The 26843-nt window shown below is 44.6% G+C and overlaps 1 long non-coding RNA gene across 1 annotated transcript; it reads right to left on the reverse strand.

Moving 5' to 3' along the window:
- Positions 1–13369: 13369 nt before the first annotated feature.
- LOC121823748 (uncharacterized) lies at positions 13370–15451 on the reverse strand. The gene is made up of 3 exons (XR_013045858.1): positions 14526–15451; positions 13576–13683; positions 13370–13455 (listed from the first exon to the last, which is right to left on the reverse strand). It is a non-coding gene; the product is annotated as an uncharacterized LOC121823748 (long non-coding RNA).
- Between the last annotated feature and the right edge of the window lie 11392 nt (positions 15452–26843).

Raw genomic sequence — 26843 nt, forward strand, 5'->3', positions numbered from 1 at the left:
TTTTTAAATATCACACCTCTTCCTCATTAGCTTCAGCCTGTATGGACGTTTCCCTATGGATAACCTTTGTATTCGGTGTTTTTCATTATAGAAATAAAAGATGGCCATTCTCTGCTCTCCGGGCTAATGGCATTGTGTCTCCTCCAACCCACCTTCGTTTGGCTTGTGAAAAACCCTTTTTGCACCTGCTGGTCATACTTCTCTCTGGCATGACTGCCACCTTGTGTCCCTTGTCTTTGCCTAGTAACCTTTGTTGACTTCATCGTTACCATGTATTTGAGCTGGGCCACTCATCCTGAATGACCTTCAACTTCATACCTCTTCGGAGCTTTACAGCACACTCCTAGTCTTGATAGAAATGAAAATAAACTCATCTTGTTTTCTGACTGATGCTCAAGCCAACCTTTTATTTGTGTTTTATTATTCTCGGGTCCATTCCTCATTGCATGTATTCCAGATCTTCATATATCCCTTCAACCAAGATTCAAGCCCTGGTTTGGCTGACTCAACTCCACACTGCGTTATTCGGTCCAAACCTGGAGCATTTTGCTGTCAGGCCATAGCCTGACAGCATTTCCCATTTCAACATCTGCTGCTCATTCTTACTGTGTTGTTAGGCTTCCGTCCAAAGCAAGATTTTACATCTGCCTGTATTAAACCGTATTAAGGTTTGCTACATTGCTGAAGCCACTGCTTTCCTGGAAAAAACTAAAAGGCACAAGCAAGGAAGATCTGCAAATGAGCCTTGGCCTGATTTTTTGTAAACCCTATCTACCAGGCTGCTGTTTAACCCAATGATCAGTTAAAGACCACCTCGTTAAATATTCCATTATGTTACATGTCAGTAGCCATTGAATCCAACAGTAGTAGATAATGATTATTTCACTGCTGTTTCTCCATTACCTCTTCGCTAGTTTCAACTTTTTTGTCAATATCCTTAATTTCAAATATTGCCCTAATCTCTCTTATCTCCAGTCCATAATAATGGTTTCTTGACTTTCTGTTGTCCCTACCCTGTCTACTAAGTCCATGCCACACCAAAAGTTCACCATTAGCGTGAGTTTTCCCAAATAGTGGCCGGGCAGTGTTGGCACACGCCTGGAATCCCAGCACTCGGGAGGCAGAGGCAGGCAGATCGCTGTGAGTTCAAGGCCAGCCTGGTCTGCAGCGCAAGATCCAGAACAGGCACCAAAACTACGCAGAGAAACCCTGTCTCAAAAAAACCAAGAAAGAAAGAAGGTGGGGGTATAGCTAGAGTTTTCCTGCCTTGCCCACAGTCAGGACAAATCTTTGTCACCTGCCAGTCCCACAGCCGCTCAGACCCAACCAATGACTTATATTGCTTACAAACTATATGGCTGTGGCAGGCTTCTTGCTAACTGTTCTTATAGCTTAAATTAATCCATTTCCACAAATCTATACCCTGCCATGAGGCTCGTGGCTTACCAGCATCTTTTCATGCCACTTGTCAGGGTGGCAGCTGGTAGTGACTCCTTCTGCCTTCCTGTTCTTTTATTTCTCCTCTCTGTTAGTCCTGCCTATACTTCCTGCCTAGCCACTGGCCAATCAGTGTTTTATTTGTGGACCAATCAGAGCAACTTGCCATACAGACCATCCCCCAGCACAGCCAAGTGCAGACCATCTTAGACACCTGCACTCAGGCCCGTGGTCCTAATCATCCTCTGTGCGGACCTGCTGGGTAAAGCCACAAGGAACCCAAGAATGGGCTCCCACAGGACATACAGAACATCTCACAGCAGTGGGGAGAGAGAGAGAAAGAAAAAAATAGTAAGTGACCCCCAAGAAGCTTTGAATAGCCCTTACCCCCAAGCTCTCAGCTGTTAACTATTCCCTTTCTCTGCTGGGAGCAATTTGTTCATGTGTTCTCCCAGCACCCCCAAGCTCTTTCCTGAACCCCATGCTTTCCTGGGCCCTTCTGCACTTTGTATCTCTCTGCAGTACCTGTCCCACCCTGCCTCTGTCCTTCGTTACAACTACAAGAGACAAATGGTCACGAGTGAGTGTTTTCACTGGGTGTGGCAGCACTCCCCTGAGGGTCTGAGACAGGAGAATCGCAAGTTCTCTACTAGCCTGATAAACATAAGACCTAGAAAAGCAAGGACTGGGGAAATATCCCAGTATTACAGCACTTTTGTAACACCATGGGTTTGGTCCCCAGCATCACTCAAAAGAGAAGCATCATTGGGGGAGAATCAGCCTTCTGGGAGAGGATGCTGAGGCTCTGGATGTGAGAGGTAGGAAAAGGCAGCATTCTGTGGGAAGAGCATTGACCTGGCGGTCTACAGAGCCAGTTCTGGTCTCAATTCTGCTTTGCCCTAACAACGCTTTGAGCCCCCAGTGGACTCGGCAGGAACATAGTCCAGCCCCTGCTCTTTGATGGTCACGTGAAATCAGAGATGTGAAAGTGCTTTCCTGACTCTAAGAAGAGTGCACCATGGGCACCGTGATTTGGCAGCCACGGAACCCTGCGAGAAGCTGGTCCTGTCTCCCTTGATTTACTTGAAATAAAAAAGTTTGAGCTGCCAAGAGTTTGCAAATCCCATCTTGGCTATAAACATAGCCTTAGGAAGACAATCAAGGAGAGTCATTCAGAGAAATAATAGTACTTGTTCCCATTTCCTCTTTGGTGTGGACTTACCTATTGCACATCTGGGAAGTGGAGCTCCAATGCCTGCAGTGGCCCAGTTAGATTTTGCCATTTTTCATGTAGCTAAATACCACTAGATGCTCTGATGTGTTGATTCATTTAATTCCCTTGTCCCTGGTCCTATCTTTATTCTCATAACGATGATGAAGTATGTCAGTATCCCCCAAGCTTTGTTATAAATGAATGACTGGAGGGAGCATAAAATGCTGGTGCTAGCTCAGCCTCCAGTGGTCAACGGTGTGACCAAAACATCGGCAACATTTTTTTAAAATTCCCAAATGATTCAAATATGCAGCCAGAGTTTGAGAACTCAGAAACACTGAAATGGCAGTCCCAGAATGCAGAAATCTGCCCAGAAGGTAAATGGTAAACTCACCCAAGATTGCTGTAGAGAGCCACAAATGCAGTTTGCTGGCTTAAGAGGCCGGGCAGTGGTGGCACACGCCTATAGTCCCAGCACTCAGGAGGCAGAACCAGGCGGATCTCTGTGAGTTCGAGGCCAACCTGGTCTACAGAGTGAGTTCCAGGACAGGCACCAAAGCTACACAGAGAAACCGTGTCTCAAAAAACAACAAGAAGAAGATGCCTATAAGAAAAAAATAAAAATGTCTGTAGTGCTCTTTAAAAAGTGTACAGAGGAAAAAACAGGTTCTGAAACTTGCTGTTTCTCTTAACAGAGGCTTCTAAACTAACCTGAGATCTGTACTGGGTGGAAATACACCAATAGCAAGTTTGAAATCTCGCAAGTACAAATTCTTTTTTAATTAGTCGGTTACATGAAAACAAAAGCGTTTCTTTGCTTCCGAAACTCAAGTCCACGTTTAAAGCTGTACCTGTGCTGGAGGGAGAGGGCTCAGCGGTTAAGAGCACGTGACGCTTTTCCAGGGGACTCACGTTTCAATTTCAAGCACTCATACCAGAAGACCCACAACCACCTGTAACTCCAGCCCCAGGGAGGTCGGACACCTCTGGCCTTTTTGGACACCTGCACTCACGCACGCGCGCGCGCACACACACACACATTTAGAAATAATAAACACTAATTTTTTTTTTTTTTTTTTTTTTTTTTTGGTTTTTCGAGACAGAGTATCTCTGTGTAGCTTTAGTTCCTGTTCTGGATCTAGCTCTGTAGACCAGGCTGGCCTCGAACTCACAGAGATCTGTCTGACTCTGCCTCCTGAGTGCTGGGATTAAAGGCACCACCACCACCACCTGGCAGTAAACATTACATTTTAAAATAAAGACAGTGTCTGAGGCAATCTACCATTTCTAAAGTTGACTTCTACATCATTCCCCACTACTAAAAGCAAATAGCATTTATCACTTGATAGGTAAATATTAAAACCCATGATTGTTAGTAAACACTAAATATCAAAATATAAAGACTATCTTCTTAATTAAAATACGAGTTTTTAGAAATCATTTCTCCAATCTAGAAAAAAAAAGTTTTAATTGAGTTTTTCTTTCTGCCTCTGAGGGCAATTTCTAAGTCACTTTAATCTCAAAAAGTTTTGGTTACATCTGTCCATTGGGTTAGGAGTTGAAATATCCCACAGCATCCTGCACTAGGGCCTGTTCCCTGCTTGTTTTCAAAGCATCAAGGGTGCACTACAGGTACTTACTGTGCTCTGTTCTGGGTCCCACGTGAGTCCTTCCAGTCTACTCGTGTATAATGCCTGAGAGGCATCTGCTGCTTGAATCTATTTGCAAGCATTCCTTACAGCCAGGGAGGCAGAGAACCCTATCACCCACTTTACCATGCAGCTTTTCAGAATGTAGCAGCAACTTCTCATAGCCCCAAGTCCCAAGCTCCGTCCTCGCTTTCTTGCCCCCACACTCACGGATCCCGTACCTAGAGCTGTCCCTCACAATGGCGTACCATCTGTCCCAGTCTGCCAATGTGGTTTGGCCATCTCCAGGTGATCACTAACACCCCACCCCACCCCACCAACTCGGTCTGGTTTGAATGGTAAAAGTGACATCCCCAAGTTTCTTCATTCTCTTGGTCTCACTCCCCCGGGGGTTATGTGTGTTCTGTGTCGGCAGCCCGGCAGGCATTTTGAGATTGTAGACTGTGGGATTTTGCTGCGATGACAAGTAGAAAGTCGAGATAGGACGTGGAGCCCCTGTGTGTCAGAACAGGTGACAGAGTGGCTCCCGAGTGTATCAGTTCAGCCCATAAATGTCTAGCCAAGAAGCCTGCTCCAATAGATTGCAAAGGGTCCAGAACTTAGCTGTGGGCAAGCGAGCCCACCTGCTTTCAGCCCAAAGCTGGAACCTGAGGGTGTGATGAAGCGTGAACCTAATTAGTCTTATCAATGAAAACCAGGAACCAGATATCAGGGTAATAACCTGAAAGATCAGAGAAACAGAGGAGCATCCACCAGTAACTTCTTACCTCTCTGGATCCTCCGACCAAAAGGGCTGAGATCCTGTGTCCAAGCCCTGCCTTATCACTCCCTCTCTCCGCCTCCCGAGTGCAGGGATTAAAGGTGTGAGCCACCACCACCTGGCCTCTATGGTTAACTAATGGCTAGTTCTACCCTCTGATCTCCAGGCAAGCTTTACTTGTCAGAACACAAACAAAATATCATACAATAGTGTGATTGGGGAACTGGCTGTTGGTTCAAAGCTGATCGCTGGAACCTCCTTAAGATGTACATAGCTAAGCTGAGTCATTTCTTAATGTTCTGAGAAGCCTTTCATCCTTGTTTAAGGAATATTTTATTTATTTGGTTATGATAAATTGTGCTTCCCAGAGGCACAATGGGTATCCGATTTCCCTGTGAGGACAGAATGCCACAGTGTGGTTGGCATTCATTCGAATGAATGACAGGGTTTGAACAAGGTGCTTTCCTGTCAGTTGTGGTTGGACAAGCACTGGGAGGTGGAGACAGGAGGATCAGTAGACTATATCTCAAAACAACAAAAATAAAAACCATAAAAATCATGTGTGTGTGTGTGTGTGTGTGTGTGTGTGTGTGTGTGTGTGTGTGTGTGAATGTTGCTAGTGAACAAAAGGAACTAACAGAAAGAGGAAAAGAATTGTGCTGGGTTAGAGGACAAACATGATCATATGCACTTGTGTGAATACTAAAAAGTAAAACCACTTTTTGGTTTTTGGTTTTGGTTCAGCTTTTTGCTTTTGTGAGGCAGGGTTTCTCTATGTAGCACTGGTTGTCCTGGAACTCTTGCTGTAGACCAGGCCAGCCTCGAACTCAGAGATCTGCCTGCCTCTGCCTTCTGAGTGCTGAGATTAAAGGTGTGAGCCACTATTTTTAAAAGATGTTTTCCGACATAATTTTAATTAGAGGCTCCAGTGTTTAGTAACAGAAGCCTCTTGAGGTATTTTGTCACATATCTTCATGGTGAAATTTATGCAGTTGTTAAAATATAAACAAAAATGTTAGAGGCTTTTCATACTCCTATTATTGTATTGATCATAGCATTGTAAATATTTCCATGTGACTACTATAGACTTGATTCTGAAAACAATGAGTTAGGACGCATTATTCAGCTTGTATGATCTTTCCCTCACTTTTTTTTTGTTTGTTTTTTGCCTGAAAACTGAACACAGACTAACTAGCTATTTCCTGATGAAGTGTCAGAAAGTCCTAGCACAGAGCACAGCCTGACAGAGAACACTGAGACTATGCTGGGAGCTCCTATAGGAAGAGCTTTCACTGATGCGATATTAGAATGAACCAGTGAATCCATGCTGGTCCCAGTACAGTGAGGAGGACCAGTGGGCTGGTGGCTCAGGAGCATGTCTAATTCACCGATGTGTTATAGTTGGCTACAGTTGTCATAGCACCCCCTGAGTGTCTGTTTGTTTGGCTGGTGGGTTTGGTTGTTTGCTTCATGGATATCCTACATTGAAAATTAGGTTGGTGTAAAAGCATCCTTTTTTTTTTTTTTTTTTTTTTTTTGCACCTGGCAACATGGACTCTCATTCCCATAGTGATTCTAGCTAGGTGCTGTTTGCATGCTGCTCAGTGCTCCCTGTAGGCCAATGTCACTTATCAGTATCTGGACCATTTATTGTCTCATAGTAGGACTAAGAGGAGAGAGAGATTAATTTTGTTGCTATTGAGTTTTGAATAATTAAGAATTGATCAGGGTACAATTTAAAGAAACTTTCTAACCCGGTCATCCTCACTCGTATGTGGTGCCAGCCTGGGTCCATCAGGCATTTGTATAGAGCCTATAACCTGTCGTAAAATGTTAGGGCCGTGGAGAGGAGCTAGCCCTGTGGGTCAGGTGACCATTCTTTCCTCATAAGGATAAGTGAGTCAGTCTTGGAATGACTGTACCTTTTTGCCCAAGGCTCTTGTTAGAAACTAAAGTAATTCTTTAAGATACAGTGACGTTTCTCTTTACACTGATTGGGCCTTTTAAGGGGTTTTATTTATTAAGTTCAGCAGAGTCGCACACATTTGCAATCCCAGCCCCCAGGAGGCTGAGACAGGAGGGTCACAGACACAAGGCCAGCCTGGCTTCCATAGTGACACTTCAACTACAACAAAAACAAAGACAAAAAACTTGCAAATGTTTGCCTTGGTTTTAAGTTACAGAATTGATAGAGGTCAATTCTCTGTAAACCAACTCTCTAACGGAGTGGTTCTCAACCTCCCTAATGCTGTGACCCTTTAGTACAGTTCCTCATGTGACCTGGCCCCCACCATAAAATTATTTCCTTGCTAGTTCATAACTAATTTTGCTCCTGTTATGACTTGTAAATATCTGATATTTAAAATCAGGGGGTCGTTACCCACAGTTTGAGAACCACTGACCTGACGCCTCTTCCCACTATGAAACACTGTGATGCGTGACATTCTACAAGTACGTTCTCTGACAGCATCAAGGAGCTATCTAGCTTATTGAGTCTAGTTTTGTTCCAAGGTTTGTGACCAGTGTGAAGAGCACACTGGAAAGATGTACCCTGTGCCCCTGATTTCCCTTTCTGAGCAGTGTGAGCTGAAGAGGCACCTGCCTGGTGGAATACACTCGGCATGCTTGGGGCAGTGGTGGCAAGTGTGGGGGTAATTGTAGGTGTGGGGGTAATTGTAGGTTTGGGCATGGCCAGTTGTAGGTGTGGGGGTGATTGTAGGTGTGGGGGTGATTGTAGGTGTGGGGGTGATTGTAGGTGTGGGGGTGATTGTAGGTGTGGGGGTGATTGTAGGTGTGGGGGTGATTGTAGGTGTGGGGGTGATTGTAGGTGTGGGGGTGATTGTAGGTTTGGGCATGGACAGTTGTAGGTGTGGGGGTGATTGTAGGTGTGGGGGTAATTGTAGGTTTGGGCATGGCCAGTTATAGGTGGGGGTGATTGTAGATGTGGGCATGGCTGGATGTAGATATGGGGATGGTTGTAGGTGTGGGGGTGATTGTAGGTGTGGGCATGGCTGGTTGTAGATATGGGGGTGATTGGTGTAAGCATGATTAGTTGTAGGTGTGGGGGTGATTGTAGGTGTGGGCATGGCTGGTTGTAGATATGGGGGTGATTGGTGTAAGCATGATTAGTTGTAGGTGTGGGGGTGATTGTAGGTGTGGGCATGGCTGGTTGTAGATATGGAGGTGGTTGGTGTAAACATGATTGGTTGTAGGTGTGGGGTGGTTGTAGGTGTGGGGTGGTTGTAGGTGTGGGGGTAGTTGTAGGAGGGATGGTTGTAGATGTGGGGTGGTTATTAGTGTGGGGCGGGTATGGGGTGGGGTGGTTGTAGGTGTAGGGGTGGCTATAGGTTATAAATTTCATTTAGTACATCAGGAAAAATGTGGTGGCTGATGATTAGCTGTGGACTGAAAGACCTAGAAATAACAGATCCACCTTCATATGTAATTTCAAGTTTCTTCTCTAAAAGATTGATGGATGCAAATAGCAGTGGCTAAATTACTCAGCTTACTTTTGCAATTCCTTTATCTATTTCCAGCCCAAAGGAGTTGGAAAGCAGGCGACATGAGCAGTTCACAGTTGGGTCATGAGCGAAGACATGAGCCATTATTCTCAGGTGCCAAATACCAAGCTCCTTGGGCGGCAAAATAGTTCCGTGGGTAAGGCCACTTGCCACTTGCCAGCCAGGCCCAGTTATCTGAGCTTGATCCCTGGAGTCCACATAAGGTGGAAGGAGAGAATCACCTTGTCTTCTGACACATACAACATGCCATGACACATGCGACAAAAATGAAAACAATAATGATAACAATAATAGTAATAATAAATACTTAAAACTAAAAGCTCTTTTGAGATCAGGGGACTAATTGAATAAATTTGAAGATGTAGCTAGAAGAATGATACTAGTCTCATTAAGGAAACAGGCTTTTACACTTTCCCTTTGGGGGTATTGGTTTTAATCATAAGACCAGAGACATTCTGGGGGGGGGAGATTTTACAATATACTTGTTACAAAATGCTTCTAAAGATAAGGAACTTCAGGTGTTTTCTTTTTTTTTATCTCAGATCCATGCTCTTTACTAAAGTAGAGATGTATATAATGCAAGGAGATATCCTACCCCCTCTTTCCAGGTTAAATCCTAGCATCGGTGTTTAGAAACCTTTGCTCTGCAAATACAACTGGCCTCTCACATCTAGGCAAACCTTTGGCACTGAACACATTTGATGTTTCAGACAGTGTTCGTTATAGCAAGTTTGATGGAGCTGGAAATGGCCCACTGCAGTCCAAATTCTAAAAAGGTTCAAGACAAAAACCCATATGTGTGAAGGTTTAAAGGCATGGTACATCAACCCTATTGACCAGGCTATCTCGGGGGGAAAGAACAAAACGTATCTGTGAGAAAGAGCGATGTGCTGTGTGATGAAAATTTCAGCAACGATTCTGAAAAGGCTGCTTCCGTCCTAAGGAACTGTCAAATGAAGCCATGATTTCACCTACGGGCCACACCACTCTTCTGTGGCGTCCTTCTAAGGTAAAAGAGGAATGTAACCAGAAAAGCATTTCTGCCTCAGAGAGGAGAGGAAGCAGGCAGCAGAAGCAGGCTGAATTGAAAGGCTTGAAGTACGATAGCCCTAGAGGGCGGGTGTGGAAGGTACAACGGAGTAACAGTACAAAAGCCACCTGAATCCATGGCACGATAGCAACCAACTGTCTTCATACACTGAAAACTCAAAGTGGGACTTTTAGTTCTGTTCCAGAAACATGCTCGGTGCCTCTATCTTTTGCAGGAACGATAGTAGGCCGAAGGGGAACTGGGAATGTAAAAGGCACAACTCCTGTATCTGAGGGTAATTTGTATTAGCCATTAAAAATACCGTTTCAAATACCATTTAAATACTGTTCTAAGTGCCATGGCCATCCCAAGTCAGGGCACTGGCAGGATTAAATCCGATAAGCATGAAGATTCAGAGTTAAAGAATACTCAACAGAGAAATCAGAGAGAGAGAGAGAGAGGGAGGGAGGGAGGGAGGGAGGGAGGGAGGGAGGGAGGGAGGGAGGGAGGGAGGGAGGGAGGGAGGGAGGGAGGGAAGGAGAGAAATGGGCAAGGTTCACCAGCTCAGAGGGACAGGAGTCCAGACAAGAACTAGCTGGTGCAAAGGATCAGAAAACAGTGATATTCTCTTCACGGTGGACGAGCCAGTCGGGTGAAGGACAGTGCTTGGCGTCACCAGCCTTGAAGGCTTACCGAATGAATGATACATGCTTAACATGTCACAAAGACTTTTCTAGTCCATGTTGTCAGCTAGCTGATGCAAAAGGCCTTTCTGAGACACAGCCCTGAACTTCTTACAGCTACATGCCAGCATTCCGCAGAGAATCCTGTGCTGGCTAATAAACGCTCTGGGCACTGACCATGAGACACCGCCTTGTGGATGGGTGCTTCCGACATTTAACATTGGTGTGTGTTGTTTTGTAACAGTTCTTAGTGATGCCATGGGTTCCCTTGGGTCCCTTCTCCTTCTTCCATCATAATGAAATGCTGAATCTGAAGAATATGTACTGTCCTATTTTGCACCAAAAGAAAATAGTTTGGCTACCAGAAGAGCATCCTCCTTCAAAGTGAATAAATACATCTAGTAAATATTTTTCTCATGCATTGCTTTGGCACCAGAAATGACAGGAAGGCTTGCGTGCAGATAAGTATCTGTGAAGTTATGCCTTTAATGTCAGCAACATCATGTCAAGACCTAAAATAACCGGAGAAATTTTTTTCTCGGTCTTATTCTAACACAGCTCATTTCATGTAGTTTGGTTAAACGCAGCTTGTACGACCTCTTTTCAATTCAATGGTGTGCTTTCGCTGTGTTCAGCTTCATGGAATGTGGAGGCAGCATCCGATTCAATATTTTTATTCGGGCTGTTTACTCTGTAGTCAAACATTCTTCAGAAACATTTTCGTCTCCCCGTACTTTCCATCCAGGGCTGTCAGTTCCTATTTGGAAAGGTTAATTGAGGCCCAGAATCTCAAAGCCTCTGACACAGAAGCAGCTTCTGCCGGCTTTAATAGTCAACTTTGAATCTGCTGCCAGGGCTGATTCTGCATGTAAATATTTAACTGACTTGTTTTTTTATTTTATTTTATTTTTTTAACCAGAGTGGGAGAGTGCATTACTAAAACATAATGTGTGAGGTGGGGAAGCCAACTTTTATTGCTGCATGTTCCTTTTTGCTAACTTCTTGGTCAGGGTCTCATTTGCAGAGGCCTTCTTCACTGTTCTTCACAACACCTTTGGCCTGCTTTGAAGCTGCTGAGTGGAGCAGGAGATGATGCAGCCTGCTGGTAAGGAGCTCACCGTGTATAATCAACGCCCACCCCCACCCCCATGTCTCTGAGGAGGCTCAGTTGAGTGGTCTCTCTACCATGACCCTTAACTCTTGAGAATCAAGCATCTCTTCATGAAGGCTGCCTTTGAACAGTTTGTCTGAGCTGCTGGCATAACTCCTTTCAGAACCTCTCCAGAAAGTATAGCCTGCCTGGAATGTAGTAGAAATAACCCCAGTGCGGAAGAAACCGTTGAGCCACAGAACGCAGTATGAATGCTGTCTTTGCCACAGCTTCCTGCTGAAGAAGAAGAAAGATTGTCCCATTCCACCTCCTTCTCTTCCTCGTTCCAGCCGGCTGCCACTGAATTTAGACAGGAGAAGGCAGCTAACATAAAAGCCAGGCCTGAGATGGGTACTCTGTGCCGAAATTATCTGTTAATTGTGATACATGCCAGGCACATAACTTAGGCGTTTGAGTAGTCTCATTTTAAAACCAAAAAGACAGGACTAATTTGAATAGTCTATTTTGAGCCAGAATTTTGAAAATATTTAACATGTAATCCAAGCTGAGTAGGATGGCACACCTGTAATTTCAGCTCTCAGGAGATGGGTGTAGGAGGGTCAGGAATCCAAGGTTGTCCTCAACTACATAGTATGTTCAAGACCAATCTGATCTACAGGATACCATCTTACCACCACCCCAAAAATAAACCCCAGAAACTTTATCAGCAAGATATTTTAAGTATACTTATTTACAAACTAAGTGTTCAAAATATGGTGTTTACACTTCAGGTATATCTCAATTCAGATATTAAGTTTTCATTGGAAATGTGTATATGGTTATTTAGATCTCGTAAAATTAACAGTTAAAAAGGTAGATACAGAACAAAACTTGTTCTAAATATGCTTTTTAAAAATGCATTACCGGCAAAGTATTGGATTGTTCGTACTTTTTAGATTAATTGAAATTCGATAGAAGTCAAAATTTCTCATTTCAGGTGCAGTTCACAAACACAGAATTCCACTCCAATGGGGGTTTTTAATACAGGAGACAGAAGCCATAAGGAGAAGAGGCAGTTTTAGAATAGTTCTATTCCGATCCTTTGTAACCTGTAGGGCAGTCTCACGGAATGGAGCACTAGGTAATTTCCATAGGGACAAATAGCTAAGAAGGACCACAAGGCTAAGGACATGGGGTTTAAATTCCAATCTAACGCCAGAGCTTAAGATTCTAGTTACCATGTCGCACACAACAGATGCGTAGCACCTGCATAATCTGTAATAAAGACTGGTTTCATTTTATTTTATTTGTGTGTGAGGGAGGGGACGGTGCATGCCTGCGACAGTGCACGTGTGGAGGTCAGAGCACAAGTTGGGGGGAGTCAGTCCTTTCCTTCCACCACATAGGTCCTGGGGATCAAACTCAGGTCAGCGTGCTTGACAGCAAGTACCTTGACCTGTAGTTGGTTGACTTTACTCTTTGTTCTTTGGGGGCCCTGCCACCCAGCTCCCAAATACATACATGGAGACTTATTCTTTCTTATGAATGCCCGGCCTTAGCTTGGCTTGTTTCTAGCCAGCTTTTCTTAAATTTTCCTGTCTACCTTTTGCCTCTGGGCTTTTACCTTTCTATATACCCTTCTTTACTTCTCATTCCATGGCTGACTGTGTAGATGAGTGGCTGGCCCATGGAGTCCTTCTCTCCTTCTCCTTTCACTCCCTGATCTTCTTCCCAGATTTCTCCTCCTGCTTATTCTCTCTGCCTACCAGTCCTGCCTATCCTTTCTCCTCCTGCCTAGCCGTTCAGCTCTTTAATAGGCCAACCAGGTGTTTTAGACAGGCAAAGTAACACAGCTTCATAGAGTTAAACAGATGCAACATAAAAGAATGCAACATATCTTTGCATCATTAAACAAATATTTGACAACATAAACGAATGTAACACATGTTAAAATAATATTACACGTTTATGCACGGAGCCATCTCACCTGAGCTGATTCTGCATTTTCATTCCTGACCACTAATGGTTTCAGGTTCCAACTCTCCTCCTTTTTACCCGACACATGGCCAAGCCTGTGAGAACATAGTTGCATTCTCTCTCTTGCTTCCAGAAAACAAGCTTACCTCATTCTGCCTCTACCACACTCCAGCCCCATCCCACTCAGTCACGCTCAGCCTGGCTTGGATACTTACTCTGTTGTTCTTCAAGAGTGAAGGATAAATCTCTTTATCCTCTCAGTTGGGTGTGGCAACATTTATCAACTTCCAAACAAATTTTGGGCAAGAGATATTGATAACACCCTATATGGGACAAAAATAAAAGACTATTAAACTAAATATTGTGACTTGACATGACACCAGAAGCTTCCTCCAATGGCAGAAATGACAAGGATTACTGGAGACCCTTTGCTGCTGGGAATTGCTTCCAATGCTTTGGGCATGCCAGACAAGAATTCCACCACCGAGCTATATCCACAGCCCAGATTCATGAATCTCATTATTACATCTGCAAAAAACTTTGGTTGCTACGTTGTCTAATTATGGTGAATATTATTGGTGGGGGAAGTATAATTATCTTTCTCCATCCTCCAAACTTATGTCAACTCTTCACTAAGCCATTTCCCAGCTCCAGGGAACAGGAACAGGTAATTTGATGGATGTGTTCCCAAAGCTCAGTTTTCTGGTGAACAGGGTTGTTCTTGTTTCTATAAAAGTTAACCTTTGCACAGGACATTCACCAGAGCATTCAAGTCTATAGTTCACAACTTTCCATTGCCCCACCACCAACCCCTTGGTGTACCTTCAACATCCCCCTACTCAGTTCTAGTAGTTGTTACAATCTCCTATAACCTCGCCTGTTTATTATTTCTCAGTTCACTGTATGTACCCTGTGAAATGTATCTGTCTAGTCAGCACCAACCTTGATGGTGGATGGGAAAAATAGTCAATTGCTGTCCTCGCTTTGCAAGGACCCTCAGTGACCTCATGTTGCTGTCACTCATTGTCCATTCACTCTCGTGTTCAACAAAGGGCTTACGCCTTCTCATTTCTTAAACCTCTAACGTTCCTGCGACGAGCTGAGACCTTCCTACTCCATCAAACCAAACTGGCTCAACCGGAAGGGAATGCCAACGGGTCCTCACCTCCAACGGCAGCATCTGCATCCATACACTCTGCCTCCTTGGTGGAGTTAGAGGAGGGAGAGACACTCCCCCTAACGCACGCCGCACGAGCTCTGTCACCTAGACAAGGATAGTGCTCCAGTTATCTGCTGCCTTTCTCCTCAGTCCCCAGCCCTCGTAATGGCTATTCTATGGACATGCGTCAAATTTTCCTGAAACTCATTTCCCCCTACTTATGGTCACACCCCTTTTTACTCCTTTTTGTAACAGAATTCCTCAAAGAGCAAGCTCTACTATATCAAATTCCTTACCTCACATTTTTCTATTTAAATCACTACATTCAGCCTCTTACCCTTTTGATTCCACTTAACTACATGTCTTAAATCTGTTTTTTTTTTTAACTGTGAGTGTGTGTGTGTGTGTATGTGTATGTGCGTGCATGTGTGTCAGGGATGGCACATGTTGGGGGTAGGTGCACATGCAGGTGTGTGTACACCCCCATGGAGGGCAGAGGTCAACACTGAGTGTCTTCTTCCACCACACTCCCACCTTCTTTTTCGAGACAAGATCTCTCAATGAACCTGGAGCTCACCGATTTGGCAAGACTAGCTGCCCCGCGAACCCCAAGGATCTTGTCTTGGCACTTGGATTGCAGGCGTGTGTCGCCATGCCTGGGACCTTTCTTGTGGATGCTGAGGAGCCAGAGTCAGATCTTCATGACTGTGCAGCAAGTGCTTTACCTCTTGAGCCCTCTCTCCAGCCTCTCCACTTACCCGCTGCTGTCAAGGGAACCTATGACCTCTGTGTTGTTAAATCGAATGCTCAGGCCTCGATGTACTGAATTCATTGACACCGTGTGACGATGTGGCCGCCTTCCTCCATGACACATTTCTTACTTGTGTCCCTGTAAGTGTCACTCAAGACAGGGTTTCTCTGTGTAGCTTTGGTGCCTGTCCTGGAACTCTCTCTATAGACCAGGCTGGCCTTGAACTCACAGAGATCCGCCCACCTCTGCCTCCTTAGTGCTGGGATTAAATGTGTGCGCCGCCGCCGCCGCCGCCACCACCACCCGGCTGATGATTTCTTTTCTTAATGCTGCAGTGTCTCAGCAATCAGCCCCTAATTTTTTTCTGTCTTTCACTCTTTTGGCAGTCTTTTTTTATTCTCATACATCCCAACTGTAGTTTCCCTTCCCTGCCCTCCTCCCAATCCCCTCCCCACATCCTCTTCCCTCAGATCCACTGCTCCTTCACTTCCCTTCAGAAAAGAGCAGCCCCCCCCCCCAGGGATATCAACCAAACATGGCCTAACAAGGTAGAATAAGACTAGGCACATATAGACGGGACTAGACAATCCAGTAGGAGGAACAGGGTCCCAAGCACAGGCAAAAGAGTCAGAGACACCCCCCACTCCCACTGTTGGGAGTCCCACAAGAACACCAAGCTACACATCCATAACGTATATGCAGAGGACCTAGTGCAGACCCGTTCAGGCTCCAGGATTGCCACTTCAATTTCTGTGAGCCCATATGAGACCTGCTTAGTTGATTCTGTGGGCCATGTTCTTCTGGTATCCTCGACCCCTCTGGCTCCTGTGACCCTCTTTCCCCTCTCCTGCGGGGTTCCCCAATCTCTGCCTAATATTTGGCTGGGGATCTCTGCGTCTGCTTTCATAAGCTGCTGGATGAAGCCTCTCTGATGACAACTGGGCTAGGTACCGATATATTCCTCTGGCTGGCTTGGACTGCAATTGAGCCCTTTTGATATGGTCTTATTAGAAATCTTAGCCAGGAGATTTTCTGTGCCATCTGAAGCTAGGCGTTATAATACCGTTCTTCCATTTAAAGAAAAAAATAATGGGGAGAACATGAGATGCCTCAGCGGGGAAAAGTGCTTGCCGAATGTGGTGATATTGTGTCCCCCAATATATTTTGCACCCTAATAAACTTATCTGGGATCAGAGAACAGAACAGCTACTAGATAGAGGCCAGAAAATGGTGGCACACACACCTTTAATCCTAGCATTCTAAAGGCAGAGATCTGTCTGGATCTCTGTGAGTTCAAAGCCACACTGGAAACAGCCAGGCATGGCGGCCTTTAATCCCAGGAAGTGATGACAGGAAGCAGAAAGGTATATAAAGCATGAAGACCAGGAACTAGAGCTGGCTAAGCTTTTAGGCTTTTGAGCAGCAGTTCAGCTGAGATCCATTCGGATGAGGACGCAGAGGCTTCCAGTTTGAGGAAACAGGATCAGCTGAGAAGTTGCCAAGGTCAGGTTAGCTATGTCCTGTTCTGTTTCTCTGATCTTTCAGAATTCATCCCAATACCTGGCTCCAGGTTTGTTTTTATTAATAAGACCTTCTAATAATTCATTCTAGAACTGAATAATCCCCACAATGTGAGTTCAATTCCCAGAACCCATGGTGGAAGAAGAGAAATGATTCTCAAAGATTGTCCTCTGACCTCTGAATGCGTCCTCTGACCTCTGCATGTGTGCTGTGATATGCACACCACACACACACACACACACACACACACACACACACACACACACACTATGATGATGACGATGATGATGGTGGTGGTGGTGGATGATGATGGTGGTGGTGGTGGATGATGATGGTGGATGATGATGGTGGTGGTGGATGATGATGATGGTGGTGGATGATGATGTTGGTTGATGATAATGGTTGTGGTGGTGGTGGTGGTGGAGTGAAACATAAAAATTTAAAAAGGCCTTGCAAAATGACTAATTTTGGAGGTAGCATAGGAAAAATTCAAGAGAACTTCGGCATCCTGAGGTGCCAGGATATAAGGAAATGATGAAAAAATTAAAAGATGAATTTATATAAGAAGGGACACAGTTTAGTTCCAAACTAAAGGAACCTTCAGTGCTCAAAACTGGAAACTTTTGAACTATAAAATAAATCACACGGTACTGGATTACCACCCAAATGATAAAATAAATATACATGAATCTATAAAGATATAAATAACCGAGAGAGCAAAGACAAATCTGCCATCTAGAAGAATTTCAAACAACTTATGTAGATGCACCCCCTGCAGGAGGCAGGAGAGCCTTCCCTTCCCTTTCAATCTTGCTTAGATTTCCCAACTTGTTTCCAAAACACAGAACACGGAGAGGGAAGACTCCAGCCATTTCCCTGAGAAGAGAGACGACAAACACCGTTATGACCCACAGATCGCAGTTACCGTGACCAGCAATGTCACAGTCATGGTATGCTTCCCAGGTGAGGTGTGCTAAGAGGAACACGTCATAGAAAAAAAACAAAACAAAACAGTAAGATACTGATGAGGTCTGGAGAATAAGGAACCCGTATCACAAGAAGAGAGTGTGACAGCAAGAGAAATAGTGAAGATGTAGAAAACCTTTGCTTTGAAAAAGTATTCTGAAGTAAACCGTGGTTATATTCAAAAATAAAGAGCCAATTCAGCCTCTACCTGCATACTTGTGTTCTCTCTCTCTCTCTCTCTCTCTCTCTCTCTCTCTCTCTCTCTCTCTCACACACACACACACACACACACACACACACACACTCACACACACACACCACTCTTCCAGTGTCAAGCTCTTGAAGCACTTACTCTTGGAACAGGATTCTGTGTAGATGGTGTGATGTACAGGTATGTCTCGGATCTAGCTGATAGCCACCTGATGAGAAAGCCTGTGAGATAAACCCAGGCTCTAAGCGTGAACTTCCTAAATGAGCCCAGTCAATGTTCAGAATTATTGCATAGCATCAATGGTAAGAAACTCTTTTATGCTTCTGTTGGGAGGGCTCACACAGATAACATCCCCTAGAATTCTCAGGTGAGTTATGCCTTGCTCTTTTCCATCTTTGATATAACAGCCCAAGCACTTGGGAAGTCTGGGGAGATGAAAGAGACATTTTCTTGTGGACATAGTAGAAGAAAATTCACTTCTACTTCAAGCTGCTTCTTCATATCCATGCTGGCTTATACCAGATAGCCTTGAACTGGAGAAATGTTGAGCATCAATTATATAGTAATCAGAGTCCCATTCTACTGATTTGTGGAAGAATTTCTAAATGGTCTTATTAAATAAAAAACACAGAGCCAGATATAGGGGTGAAAACCTGAGAGATCAAGGAAGTAAGGAAAGCCACACCTCCCCTCCCCTCACTAACTCGGCAACTTCCAAAGGTGAGCTACTTCCTGTCTGCCCTATATGCCTTACTGTTCTGCCATCTGATTTGCTCTCTCTGTCCAGCTACATCACTTCCTCTTCCTGCCCAGCTCTGTCACTTCCTGTCTGTCTGTACAGACCTCCAGACCTCCATGGTTAACTAGTGTTGGAATTTAAGGCGAGTGCCACCACACCTGGCTGCTATGCCTGTCGAGTCACATTATGTTTTTATATTCACTTCCCAATGCTTGGAGGAAACTGAAGTTAGGATTTTGAATAAGCCAGAAACAGTAAAGCAATTTCCTCCATTCATCTAACACATACTTTCTGAGCATTTAGTCTATGTCCGTGCACTTAGAAATGGTTTCCTTACGTAGCATTGTGGGTTGGAGTGTGTGTGTGTGTGTGTGTGTGTGTGTGTGTGTGTGTGTGTGTGTGTGTGAGAGAGAGAGAGAGAGAGAGAGAGAGAGAGAGAGAAACAGAGACAGTGTGTGTGTGTGTGTGTGTGTGTGTGAGAGAGAGAGAGAGAGAGAGAGAGAGAGAGAGAGAGAGAGAGAGAGAGAGGGAGAGAGAGAGAGACTGACTGTGGAGACTTAAGGTTAGCACAGCTATTTTCCTCTATAGCTCTTCATCTTGTTCAATCTCTCAGTGAACCCAAGCCTCACATTTTCAGGAAGTCAGACTGGCCCACACACCCCTGGGCTCCTCCTCTCTCGGCCTTTTCCACTCCTGGCTCTGGCATCACAGGGATCTGCCCCGACTCCCTGCTTTGATGTGGGCACTGGGCATCCAAACTCTCGTCCTCCTTTGCTCGGCAGGCCTCTTAACCACTGAGCCACCCCCTCAGCTCTGCATTTAGAAATGTTTTTTAAATGATACTCTGGGTTTGAGCTCCAAGTACAGGATGCTATGAAGTTTGGGGTGGGAAGAGAGAAGATTTTTTTTTAACTATATTGTGGGCCTTTACTCCATGCTAGGCAACTGGCTTGGGTATATATGAAAGCATATCAATTCTATTTTACAGAGGACACAGTGGAAGCCACACAGCCAGTGAGGGCAAAGTGGGACTCTCACCTCAGACAGGTCTATCATCCCAGTTTTCCCAACTTGACTAGAAAAACAAAACAAAGCAAAACAACTCAGGACTCTGGAGACAAAGGGCCTATTTGAGATCACAGCTCTGGCAATTAGTGTGTGATCTCAGATAGACATCCTAACTCCCAAGTCTCTCCAAAACTGAATCCTTGTAGCAAAGATTGTGGAAATGTGTGTGTGTGTGTGTGTGTGTGTGTGTGTGTGTGTGTGTGTACATACACACATACATGTGTATGTGAGGGTATTTGGGGGATCTCACAAACAACATCCAGAAAATATATTTTCACATGCGCACTCATGTACACACACACACACACACACACACAGAACCTCCATTCAACAGAAAACAGGAAAGGACAATTATGCAAGTAATATCACAGTACCTACCATGATTTGTCCTTTTGGCACTGAAGAGGGAACTGTGTGTATTGTAAGTCACTAAGTTCTCTCCCATGACGTTGTCCTTATAGAAAACGATAGTATATGTAGGCCAGGCTAGAACTAATGAAATAAGATGACTTATAAACAGATGACAGGACTCCAGGTACCCAGTATCCATCAGATTGCCCCAAGAGCCAAGGTGCCCCTGTAAAGTTAGTGGCACATTAATGTACCATGGAGCATGGCTGAGAAGCTCTGCCTGTAACTCATAAATCTCATCAGAAGACGTTATATAAACTTTAGCTACATGGAGAATTGCTAAATAGTTCTATGGCACAGGATGAGAAATGAAACACACTCCTTATCTCTTCATCAAGATCAGGGGTGTCTGAACACCCAAGAACCAAAACATTTTGAAGCATCTCCAGGCAGTAGATATTTGAATGTAGATATTATCATTTTTGTGGTGTACTGTACTATTTACAGGTAAAGTAATCAATGAACAAAAAGAATAGGGTGAGGTTGTCATTAGTTTGCGAGAAACTATCAACACCCATTTGGAAATACCCATAAAAAATGAGAGATACTTAAAGAGATTTACTGGTAGGCAATTTTATGCCAACATGAAATGAGTCAGAAGAAATTTCTTACACTAGTTGAGAGAATTGAGCAGGATACGTTGTGGGAAGTCCGGACACAGCAAGTATAGTTCAGGAGTGGCCACCGGGGTTATGTGCACTCATTAAAACTCCGGCTGCTGCTACCAGAATACTTTCAATATGGTTAGAAGAACAGACAAGCTGTGTGGGTGTGTATATGTGTTGTTCATTGTGAGAAAACAGTTACTGGGTGGTACCGGACCTAAGAATTTACCAAGTGCTCAGGAGGGGCTGGATCAAAGGACCGAAAGGCATCCTAAATTTGGACAACTTCAACAAGGGGATTTCTCCAGACCATCTCACTTTGCTGTTGTTCAGCCCACTTAGAGGACAAAAATGAATCCGGTTCCTAAGTTCTTCTCCTCCTACCCATCTGGGGAATTTCTTTCCTTCTTCCTTCCTTAGTCTTTGTTGCTTTGGTGTTTGAGACAGGGTCTCCTTCTCTCACTGAGTTTGACCCGGGACTCTTAGCCATCAGGATTCCTCATGCTCCCGAGTGCAGGGATTACAGATACGAGCCACCACACCAGACCATGGAGTTTCTTCTTTTAATGTTTTTATTATCATGTATTAATTATACAAAATAACAGGTTTTATTGCTGTGGGATGTCTTTCTGTATGCTGTGAATATGTGCTGCTACCATTGGTTAGTAAAGAAGCTGCTGTGGCCTATGGCAAGGGAGAATGGAGCCTGGCAGGAAATCCAAGAGAGATAGAGAAGAAAGGTGGGATCAGGGAGGCGCTGCAAGCTGCCACCAGGAGGAGGAAGATGCGAGAGAACAGGTAATGCCACGAAGCCACGTGGCAAAACATAGATGAATAGGAATGGGTTGACTTAGGTTGTAAGACCTAGCTAGCAAGAAGCCTGAGCCATAGGCCATACAGTTTGTAATTACGCCTCAGCATGACTATTTTGTAAGCCGCTGCAGGACCTCAGTGGGACAGAAAGTTCAGCCTACATTTCATTATGACATTTCATACATGTGCATGTGTTTTGATCATATTCACCCCGTAGCCTCTTCCCAACTAAGTCCATCCCTCTTCTACTTTCATCTCTCTCTGTGTGTGTGTGTGTGTGTGTGTGTGTGTGTGTGTGTGTGTGTGTGTGCATGTGCCTCTGTGTGTGCTTCTGTGTGTGTCCCAGTGAGTTTTACTAGAGTTGCTCACAGGAGTATGAGAGACTTAGCAATGGCTACACTAATGAAGAAAATGTTTCTCCCTCTATCAGCCACCATTAATGTAGCTAGAGTTTTTCTGCTCCTGCCTGGCCCACAGTCAAGATAAATCTCTCTAACCCACCAGTCCCACAGCCGCTCAGACCCAACCAAGTAAACACAGAGACTTACATTGCTTACAGACTGTATGGCCGTGGCAGGCTTCTTGCTAACTGTTCTTATATCTTATATTAATCCATTTCTATAAATCTATACCTTGCCACATGGCTTACCGGCGTCTTCACATGCTGCTTGTCACGGTGGCAGCTGGCAGTGTCTCCCCTCCTCAACCTTCCACTTCCCAGAATTCTCTTCTCCTTGTCCCTCCTACTTCCTGCCTGGCCACTGGCCAATCAGTGTTTTATGTATACAGAACGATATCCACAGCACATTAACACTTTCAGATCCTTAGGGAGGGATAAGACCACAGGAGTCATTCCCTCTTCCTGTGACTGGGTATTGATTGGCTAACTCTTTTGCAGATCATCTCAGCTGCTGTGAGTCCAGGAATGCCGTAGCCCCATGTCCTGGAAGACATTGTTCTGCAACACACCAACCTGTCATCCAGCCCTTACATTCTTTCTATCCTCTTTTCCACAGTTCATGGGATGTTTTTGAATTCAGAGTCTCAAAAATGAGTATCTGACTACTTAGATCAGGTATCCGATTATCCCCCTAGAGGGTTGGACCCTACATCTTACTCAGTGCTACTTGCATGACTGAAATAGAGAGATGCCCAGTCCTCCTTTGAACCAGGCCTGCTGATAGACTGCCCACTCCAGTATAACTTAAGGAAGGGTTAGACATGTTAGGGTAGAATGCGGGCAAACCTAGGTTATTACTCCTGAGCCCGGCCAGAAGAGGAGCAAGACAAGTTACCAAAATGCAAAGCCAGAGAGAAGCTTTGAAATTCTTAGATGGGCTGCAGCAGCCCAAAATGACCCTAGGAAGGAACCCAGAAAACGATCTCCATCTCTGTGGTTTACCCCACTGGCCATATCAAAGGATGAAGACTCTTGATAATGCAGCCACTAGAGCCTGCCTGCCAAGGGTGGAAAGCGTAGAGTACTGAGTGACATATCTGGTCATTGTTCCCGGAATAATATGCAAAGGAAATTACTCCTCTGCCCAGGTTTTGATGGCTTCCTTTAGAAAGCGTCCCAGCGTGTTATAACATCACACTGCCATGAGACCCCAATGCCTTCATTTCAACGCCAGTCAATATAGACTAATAATAAACTGTTCTACTTTATCTAAGGTGCATTCCTTGTCTCCAGCCTTGCTGCCCTACTTAATCATCTAAGACCAAGTTTAAACCCACCACTCCCCCAGGCCCTCCATCTGCCAGCCTCTTGTTGCGCCTGAGTGAATATTTTGTGCTCCTTGCATGCCCAGGTTCATGATCATTCATCTCTGTGTCCCTATGGAGACGCTTGCAAAACCATCACCCGTAGAGGATGCTGGAGTTCCTGGAGTCTTTGTGGCAGAAAGAATTTTGCAGATCTCATATTTTCTAGGGTGGTGTTCATTTCTCTCTCTCTCTCTCTCTCTCTCTCTCTCTCTCTCTCTCTCTCTCTCTCTCTCTCTCTCTCTCTCTCTCTCTCAAAGATTGCTTAACAGGCCCCGTAGGTTTCTAACTTGGAAATACATACTGTTCAGCAAGTTAGAACATTTACGAAAGGGTTGCTGCTTACCTCACACATTGAAACAGCCCAGCTCTTGCCTTAGGGTTACTTTTGAAGAACTTTTATTTGTATTTTGACTATTCCCGAGAAAGGGTTGGCTGGTATTAAATAGCACAGAAATGAATCACCCTTGTATCTTGAGATAGGATAAGGAGCGCAATTATTAAAACTCAGTGGACTGCACTGGGGGGAAGGGACTGTTTTTAACCTAGAAATAGTCACAAAAAAATAAACTTGGAAGTGAGTGTAAGAAGTACACATGATAATCCATTGCATATTTTTTTAATGTTAGTCTAAGAATTATTTTGGAGTGGGTGGTCTAAAAACTGCTCAGCTTCCCAAAAGAAATATCAGAAAAGGACAAAAATCCACCCTTTTAAGACTCATAATCTCCAAATCTCGCTCAGGATGTCTAAGTGTAAGAGATCCACCCCTGGATACGTAGCTGCTATTTAAGTCCAAAGTGTTAAAATCAAAGCAGTCAGCCATGCTCTTTGTTCAACCTGCTTCTTCCCGACCTTGCAGTCAGGACTTTGAACTTGTTATGGGATTCTCTATACACTTCTCTGCTCTAGTATTCAGTCAAACACTACACCACTTCTCTCATGTCTATATACAAACCACTCTAAAAAAGATTCTTTCTCAATGGTATACTTAATAATAAAATACAACTGGGCATGGTGGCGCACACTTTTAATCCCAGCACTCGGGAGGCAGAGGCAGGCGGATCTCTGTGAGTTCAAGGCCAGCCTGGGCTACAGAGTGAGTTCCAGAAAAGGTGCAAAGCTACACAGAGAAAGCCTGTCTTGAAAAACCAAATAGTAGTAGTAGTAGTAGTAGTAGTAGTAGTAGTAGTAGTAGTAGTAGCAATACAAAGAAAGCATCTAAGAACTCAGTAAAGGTGCTAATAGGACCTGGAGGATTCCTGAGAAGTATTAAATAAGATGATACACATAAAGCCGAGGACCTGGAAGCACGTGGTGGCACAGAGTGGACCTCAGTGTAAAGGCACAGAAATCATACGAAGACTGTCTTCCCCACTGCCTCCGACAGCATCCCCCTATGGAGATTAGACCTCAAACTGGTGTGGCAAGGGAAAGTGCCGGACTCTGCGTCATGCCCGCCCCGGCTGGTACAGGACTTGCTTGCTGGTGGAATGAGCACACTTGGAAGGGAATGACCTTGGGCTGGGTGAGATCATTCCTCCAGCATCACCCGCGATAGCATCTCGAGAACAAGAGCACAGCCTCCTACACACCCCACACCAACACAAAGCGTTTCGTTGACAGATCTCATCTCTCCCAGGCTTCCAGATTCTTGACCTTCTGAGGTCAGGCTTCTGCGGGAGTTCTCCCCCGCCTCACCCTCCCCCATCTAAATACAGTATTCAGAGCACTTTAACATCAAGTGAGGAAAGTTTTCCAAGACAACGACCTCAATGGCCAAGGTAACAAGTATTTGGGAGGTGGGGCGGAAATAATAAACTAGTGCAGAAAAATCCTGTGTTAAATTCTCTCCTTGTAATGCACAATTTTTGCCTTCCAATTCCCCAGCTGTCATTAGACATGCCAACGATCACATCTTCTGTCTTTACAAGCCCCAAAACTTTAAAGACATTTACAATAATTACAATTAATACCGTCCATTGCCCCCTGGCCAACCTTGTGTTCACAGTCCCGCTGGGTTCCCAAATGAACTCTCTAACATCAGTCCTAATACTATGCCCATTTTACAGTTGGCTCCTGAGGAGTAAAGGACACTACTTTGCCCAACTTTAAATCACTAGTAAAGATGAAGACAGTATGTAAACCCATTTGTGAACCAAATCCAATCCTTCAGTGACACCTTGGGATCTTCCCTAATTGTCATCCTCGCCTGACTACGACTGGATGATGTTTGGATACTCACTTAAGTATCTTTCTTTTGTCATTAGCTAAGGCCTGTGGTTTTCTCAACCTTCCTCATGTTGTGGTGACCCCCTAATCGTAAAATTATTTTCATTGCTACTTTATAATTATAATGTTGCTACTGTTATGAATTGTAATGTAAATATTTGACATGCAGGATATCTGATATGTGACCCCTGTGAAAGGGTCAGTTGACCTCCCCCCCAAAAAAAGGGTCACGACCCACAGTTTGAGAACCACTGGCTTGGGCACATATTCAATTCAGTTCAGCCCTATGCTGAGCCATCTAACAGAGACCGATAAAGAATTACTGCTTCAGTGTCCCTGAATTTTAACTTGCTTCACCCAAGCTCAATGTATACTCCTCTGGATTAACTATCCCAACTTTAAGCCAGGCGGTGGGGGCGCACACCTTTAATCCCAGCACTCGGGAGGCAGAGGCAGGTGGATCTTTGTGAGTTCGAGCCTGGTCTACAGAGCGACATCCAGGAAAGGCGCAAAGCTACACAGAAAAACCAAAACCAAACAAACAAAAAAAACCTATCCCAACTGTACTCCATCATCTAGACAGACTCAGGGAATGCACAGCAAAGCACCGGGTACAAGGCATTCATCTCTTCATTGTGCTGTCTGATCACTCTGTGAAAAGACCACCGAAGGAACTTGCGGGTGCTCATGTAGCCAGGAGCAGGAGGCTCCTCGGTAAAACCTTGCCTGTATCTTCAAAGAACTCCAGAGGTGGGTATTTGTTGGATTTAGGGAGCTTGTGGTTAGGGTGAAATTTGCAGCATGGGGATCTGATTTTGACTGTCCCGGTTTAGCGGCATAATGATAGGGCTTTGGCGAGTTCAGCGAGGCCTGGGTTTTGGAGCAACTCTCAATAAGTGGACATTCCTTTGATAAGTACCTCGGCACCCAGTTGAACAGTATGTTATGAAGAGAGATGAAGTTTCTGGGATTTTTTGAAGTGAGCACTTGACAACTTTATCATCTTACCCCAAGATTTCTGAGAAGAGAAGTTACGTCGGTGTAGCCCATGCTCACTCATGGAGTTACAAGTAGTTTTCATTCAGTGTTTATGTCCCTTATCTGTAAATGGAGATGATTAAAGCACTTACTTGGAGAGACATCATGAGGTTTAATGAGCTAATTGAGCTCTTAGAAGGGGGTGAGCACAAAGAAGACTCTCGGGATGCATTCAGCGCCATACCTAGAACTCCATGCAGGTACT

Source organism: Peromyscus maniculatus, chromosome 18 (assembly GCF_049852395.1).
Source record: "Peromyscus maniculatus bairdii isolate BWxNUB_F1_BW_parent chromosome 18, HU_Pman_BW_mat_3.1, whole genome shotgun sequence".
Lineage (NCBI taxonomy): Eukaryota > Metazoa > Chordata > Mammalia > Rodentia > Cricetidae > Peromyscus > Peromyscus maniculatus.